Raw genomic sequence first — 6,620 nt, forward strand, 5'->3', positions numbered from 1 at the left:
AATGAAACATTCCAGCGGCCACGCACAGACCCCATTCTTTGGGTAAGATGATCGCCAGATGCCGACGCATCATTCGTAGTTTATGTTCAGATAGCCTGAGGAACCGTTACAAATCTTAGGATCTGGTTAACTAAAGTCTTTTAGATCGGCAAACAGTCTTTATTATATCAGTCCGTAAATCTGTCACCTATTGCGGGAAGATATGGTAGATCTGCTTTCCTCACGTACGACGCTTCCCGCTAGAACTCTCTCTCAAGGGCGGCTAACATCCTTTTCTAACCGCCAACATAGAAATTAACCAATTAACAGCAACGTCCATTTCCCTCACCCTCCGAGCGGAGGCTTTCCTCGAGGAATCCGATGATTCCGTGCCCTTAGGTACACCTCATCATAGTTTTCCTCTGCAGCGTCATCGTGACAGAGAGGAACATTCTCGTGCGATCTCATCAGCGAGTGAAACAATGTCTTTACGATCGGTGGATACTTCACGATTCTAACAAAAAGTCGGACACAATCTTTGGAGGAAAATAGATTATGCTATCCCGTTGACCGCGGATTCGTTATCGAACCTAAGACCATTGTCATTAGTGACTAATCACGCGGTTAATTGTCATTTCTGTAATACTCACACTTGTGGTAATCAACATTACCTCGATCGTATAACAATGATGGCTAATTCCAGTGAAGATTCATTAGACGCTAATCATAATAATAACCCGACATATATTAACAAGTATAACGTATTTCTCACTTCAATAAAGTATAATTCATACTTATGTTTGCAATATAATTATTGCACAAACATATCTTTAAAACTACTATAAATTAATGGTTGTGCTTCTTGCAATTTTTCAGGAATTAATAATTTGTTGCACTTGTTACGATATAAATACAGTTGTATATAAATCTTAGAAATAACTACAAAATTCTGCATATAATGCTATATATAAAATTATTGCTAATTAAAATTATTTAGAACTAATTACAATTAATTTTATTGACATGGTGGAGATTCTGTGGTTCCTGTTACAGTTTTCTAATGTTGCAATAGAAGAAATCCTGCAACACACAAACGAAAAATAAATTTCCCTTGTATTAGTATGTAATAATCTAAATGTAAGAGTGTCACAATCGTTTTTTTATAATATTAATTAAAAATAAACTTATTTGGAGATACAGAAATTGCTAAAATCGAATTTTATATTATAAAAGTTTGTAACTTCTCGCAGAAACTTTTTAAGGCCCAGTGCAGACGCGCATAATCTTTTGCATTTTAAAAATTATTGTTTAGGAAGCTCAACCTTTCGTGAATATGAACGGAAGAAAATCGGTTTATTAAATTAATAGTTTGAAGCATGAGAGCGAATATGAGCAGTCGAAACGTATTATTATTATAAATTGGTTAATATTAAAAATATAATAAGTTCTACATAAAATCGCAATTTCAATCAGTTGTATCCTAATTCAATTAGAATACAACATGTGCAAAGTGTTCTGTTCTATACCTTATTTGTAATTTTATAGAAAAATTTAGTTTGAATTCAAACCATTGCTATATTGAAACGATAACATTGCATGCGATACGAAAATGGTACGAGAGTTCAAGCGACACCTAAAGCGTGGGACGCGGAACGGAAAGCATTAAATATCTCGTCTATTCTGTATTTCACCGGTAATCTATCTTGTCGATGATAACAGTTTCTTACAAGAGTCTGAAGATGGCTTGTCACTACATTTCCTTCTGTGCAGAAAACGAGTAAGTTTTTCTATGTATCAGGACTACTTGTAGAACCATTCAATCGTCAAAAGTGATAAAAAGGAATCTTACCATTTGATGGGACATTGTGTTATATGTTCTGCAATACCGACCATTGCAGAACCGTCATTGCATACCGACGTGGAACTCTACTGTATATTCAATCCAAATGCGATAGTTGGTATAACTAGGAACAAAGACAAGATATTACACCCGTCGATGAAATACAGGATAGACGTAACATGAAATATTTTTCCGTGTTCCACGATTTAGAGGTTTAGATATAACCATGAAATTGGAAATTATTATTGTAGACAAAATAAAGAATTCTACGCATACTTTAATGCATCATGAAGATAATATACATACTAATGTGTAGGTTTTATCGTTGCTCACGTGTTCAAATTTAATTTTTGTGCTATACTATATATCGCCTATGCGCGTATGTGTGCCATGTCACTTTGACAAGTAAATACAACAGGCGATAATCGAGGAGGTGCATGCGGCAAAATTCATCGAGTTTTTTTTAAAGAGGCTTGCGAATATGTATCCGTGAACGCGCTCTCGGTATGTTTGCCTTTTTTCCTTCTTTTCATGTGTTAATTTCAAATAAATATAATAGTGTAAATAAAACTAAAATATGTAAATCTTAGAAATTTATAGGGCACGAAATCCCAGAAAGCCATAGGTGCGTCTTGTTCTATGTTGTCTCCCATCGAACTCATCGAAACGACAGTAGTAAGGATCAGAAAAACAGCCAACTAAACTTAATGAGCGAAAAGTAAGTAGAAACAGTATCGTTAGCGTCAGACTGCTTTCGTTTTATGTATTATTTGCCGACTCTTCGCGACATTTTCGTGGGGCAAATAGGGATTCGAGTTGCCGTGCGAATTTATCGCCGAGTACAAAACGTGCTGGTGGCTGAAGCTTGGGCACGATTATCGTTTCGAGCACTTTTATTAACACATAACGGTATCGCAGTAGACGACCTCACCCGAGCTCAGCACATAAACCGTCGCTTTTCGATCGGACTTCTCCGACGTCGAATGTGCCATTTGCTTTTTTACTGTTAGAGTAGAGTCAAGGGAAAGCTAAAGTCGAGGAGAGCCAGAGGAAAGCTTTACCGTAGAACCGTATAATACCTATGCGAACGACGCTATGCAAATAAATACAACGTAAACGGGAGCATAGAATAATAGAGGATAACAAATTATGGATGATATACGCTCGTATAATGCCCATTGCGGAGGGACTGCGAGCTATAAGCGGAGGTTAAAGGTATAATGCGGTGGCTATGATCGTGAAACTGAAATGAAACGAATTTCGGCGAACGACCGGAAGATAAGTAGTTAACAATGTCGTGTTCCCTCGAATTCTTAGACGGACTAATTTTACATAACCGGTTGTACTAACAATTTCTAGAATTTCTAAGAATTACTTCTCCTATACATTTTTGGCATATTCCTCGTTAAAGGAATTAGCGAGATGTTTGCCTCATTGGAAAGATCTTCCTTTTCTTTATCATCGATTACGAAGAGGAAGGACCTTATGTGATAAATCACTTAATCCTGTCTTACATCGGTCCATTAGATAGATCCAATTTCATGTATCCAGCTGTAATAACTACTTCGGAAAAATGTAGATTCACTTTTCTAAATGCAGGGTTCAGGATACTCCACTGCATACGTAGTCCGTTTTAAATACAGGATTGAAAAAGACAGTCTTAGAAAAGTTAGTCGATCTAGTAAAATCGAAACTCTATTTAATTTTTGTCAATAAAAAAAAAAATCTTACATTCCATAAAGAAAATATCATCCTTTGGAGCATCTCAACAGTGTAGTATCTATCGTTTCTATGAACGTTAAGCATTCGAATAAACGTATCGCGATGTGCTTCGACGATTTTCTCATCGCTTACGTAGGTACACGAAAAGCGAAAACTGAGTTTGTACGTTCTTCCATTAAGTGAAATCTTTCGATACACATTCGTTACAAACGCGTCAGCTGCAGCATAACGGTCTGCGTGTTTACACCTCCTCGACACCGGAAATACAATCTGCATGGAACGCGATAAAAATATCACCGCATAAAACGAACGATCGCATCGTCGGTGACTGGAATGATTCGATAACAATGACCTAGGCTGTAAATCAAACGAACGTAGCCAGCGCGCGTTGAACCGACTGTTTGGAGTGCATCATGCGCTTCGACCTCGCCGCACCAGGGCTTTACGCGCTCGTGTAATATAATCACCCGTTGCCCAAACGTTTGAAGCTTAAAATGGTACACATATAGAGTTGTAGGACAACTATGGTCATACACTAGTAGGACTATACTGACCCTGATGCAAGCTTACCAAGTTTACTCAATAGTGTCCTTTCTATTATAAGTGCTTCTCTGTTAATTTCATTTATTCTGACTTTGAATGGGCCAACTAGACATTACCACAATTTCACACGATTTAACGGTCAATTTATTCTTAACTATTGGTTGCCGACCTGGTTCAGGTCTAGAGCGAACAGACGGCTTTTCCCGCAGAACCACGCGAATATTTTACGATGCTTATTTAACCGATACTACGCTGCTCATGAACGTTTCTCGTGGACTCGCTGCGTTGTTCGCTTTTCTTTCTTTCGACATGTTCACTGCTACAATGATCGCAAATATCTTCCGACCAGAATTGTCTTACGCTTGAATACCATAGAATAGCGATAAAGTTATATAACCCTGCCACGTTTTTTCAGTTGTTCCATTTCGATCTAATCGCGTTCTTCTAACGTTGAAAAGTATCTCAAATTTAACCAAGATGCGAAACAATTGTCATTTACATGATTTCTCGTTCCAATTTTTTATAAATATTTATTAGAATAAGAGTAACATTGAGATATAAAAGTTCAAGCGAATACAAAAAATTGATATTTTAAGGAAAGATCCTCTAGGATAATCGCGCAAGGTAAAGAATTAATCCCGTGTAACGTTGCGACGCGAGGGAAACGTTCGTCCGACAAACTCCCGTGATCTGCATCAAGCTAACACATACGAAGGTCAAGCACACGATCACATTGCAATAAAGCAGTCTACGATATATCGACGCTGTTTGTTGTATTCACAAAGCATACTAGATGTCGCTTTTGTCGGCAATTTTGCAACATTGTGAATAGCAATAACAACCACACGGCTCCGATTTTTGTTCGTCTGCTCGCTTGTTTGCATGCCTGTTTATTTATTTGTTTGCTTGCTCGATCGCTCGCCCAGTCGCTTATTTGTTTATCGTCCTTTTTTCTTTTTGATTGGCCCCATTGAAATTGACCAATCGCCATGCCAAATTTGCTATGCGCAACTCAATATATCTCCGATGAACAAAATTTTGCACTTCTATCGGTCGAACAATAATTGTTATCGACTGGTACCGCTTTGGTTATCCTTTTTCTTCGGTAGATGGTACCGCGATTGTATCTTGGAATAGTCCTTTTGCAGAAAGAAAGAATCCGGTCTGACCGGATTACCGGAATTGTGAATCGAAGACTTTGTCTTCTTTTGTTTGTCGAACGACTTTCTGTGTCGATTGGGTTATCCGGGTTCTATTCGGCCCTTGTTCGCTAAATATAGATTTACTCGGAAGTAACCATGGTTTATAGAATTTGGTAATTTTTCTTTCGCGAGCGTAGCAAGAAATGTTAAAGCCAAGGCCAAGTCCTCTATTTTCACTCTGCCAGTTGTTGTTTCAAGTTGTTGGTTGTGTTGGGTTAAGTAAGAGAAGGTAGGATGTTGCGCGATCAGAAATATCTTTTCTGTTTAACTTTACGGTAGAAAATGACCTTTTAAATCTGTAATCAAAAATAAGATTTATCTTTCTTATTAATAAATAGCTGTTGAGATTGTATAGATTTATTTACAAATACAAAACAAAATCACGTTAAAAATTGTCATTTTTCATTGATTTTCCGAGAAATCTTTTCGAAATATCCGTTTCGATATATTTTTATTATTTTACATGTATATTTTCATTTTATGTGCAATTGGTAAACGGCGTATTGAATTTTAGAAATACTCTCCTATAAATCCTGTAATACCACAGGAAATGTGACTTATCATGTTTTTCATCTGCGGCCTTCAAATGAAAACAGCAAATTATACGTATTATACATTAATTTTGTAATACATTTCATTTATAAAATAAATGACTACAACGAAAAGAACGTTATTTTACATATTTAACGCATTCTTACACCGTGAGAAATGTTAATTCCAGGCAGAAATTAGATAATGTATTATTTATCAAAAATTACTTGACATCGACGCTTTTTACAATATCGCTTCTTTCCGTTGATACATTCTACGCAATTTTTTGCGCGCATAAATGAGATCCGATATAAATTGTTTGATACCGACCAAAGAAATTAATTCTGTTGATATTTACGAAAATATTACGCGCTTCACCTGCAATAGCTGCATAATTCGTGAAATCTGTGAATTACCGGCTAGGTCTTTATAAATGATAAGCCACCTCTTTTGTTTACTAGGCAATCACCAACGGAGCAGAGATAGGGGATGTTTAATATTTGCTACCGGGCAAAGTAAGTTTGCAAATCGTCCCTTTTATCCGGAACTCGTAGAGCAGATTTCTTTACCTCCTCCACTCGGAATCTGTCTCTTTTCTCACGAGGCCATTGCATACAGCATACGCGATTGGGAGATACGCGAGATCATTGTCCGTTTACTCTGTTGGATATAAAACTCTTTTCTTTCTTTTTCCTGTACCTGCTATAAAATAGCACGTCGGCTTTACCTTCGACGTTCTTTCATCTCGGAATTCAACTTTTGGAACATCAAACAGCCGCCACCGTTGTGCTGTCCTCCACCGT

This window comes from Bombus fervidus, chromosome 9 (assembly GCF_041682495.2).
Source record: "Bombus fervidus isolate BK054 chromosome 9, iyBomFerv1, whole genome shotgun sequence".
NCBI lineage: Eukaryota > Metazoa > Arthropoda > Insecta > Hymenoptera > Apidae > Bombus > Bombus fervidus.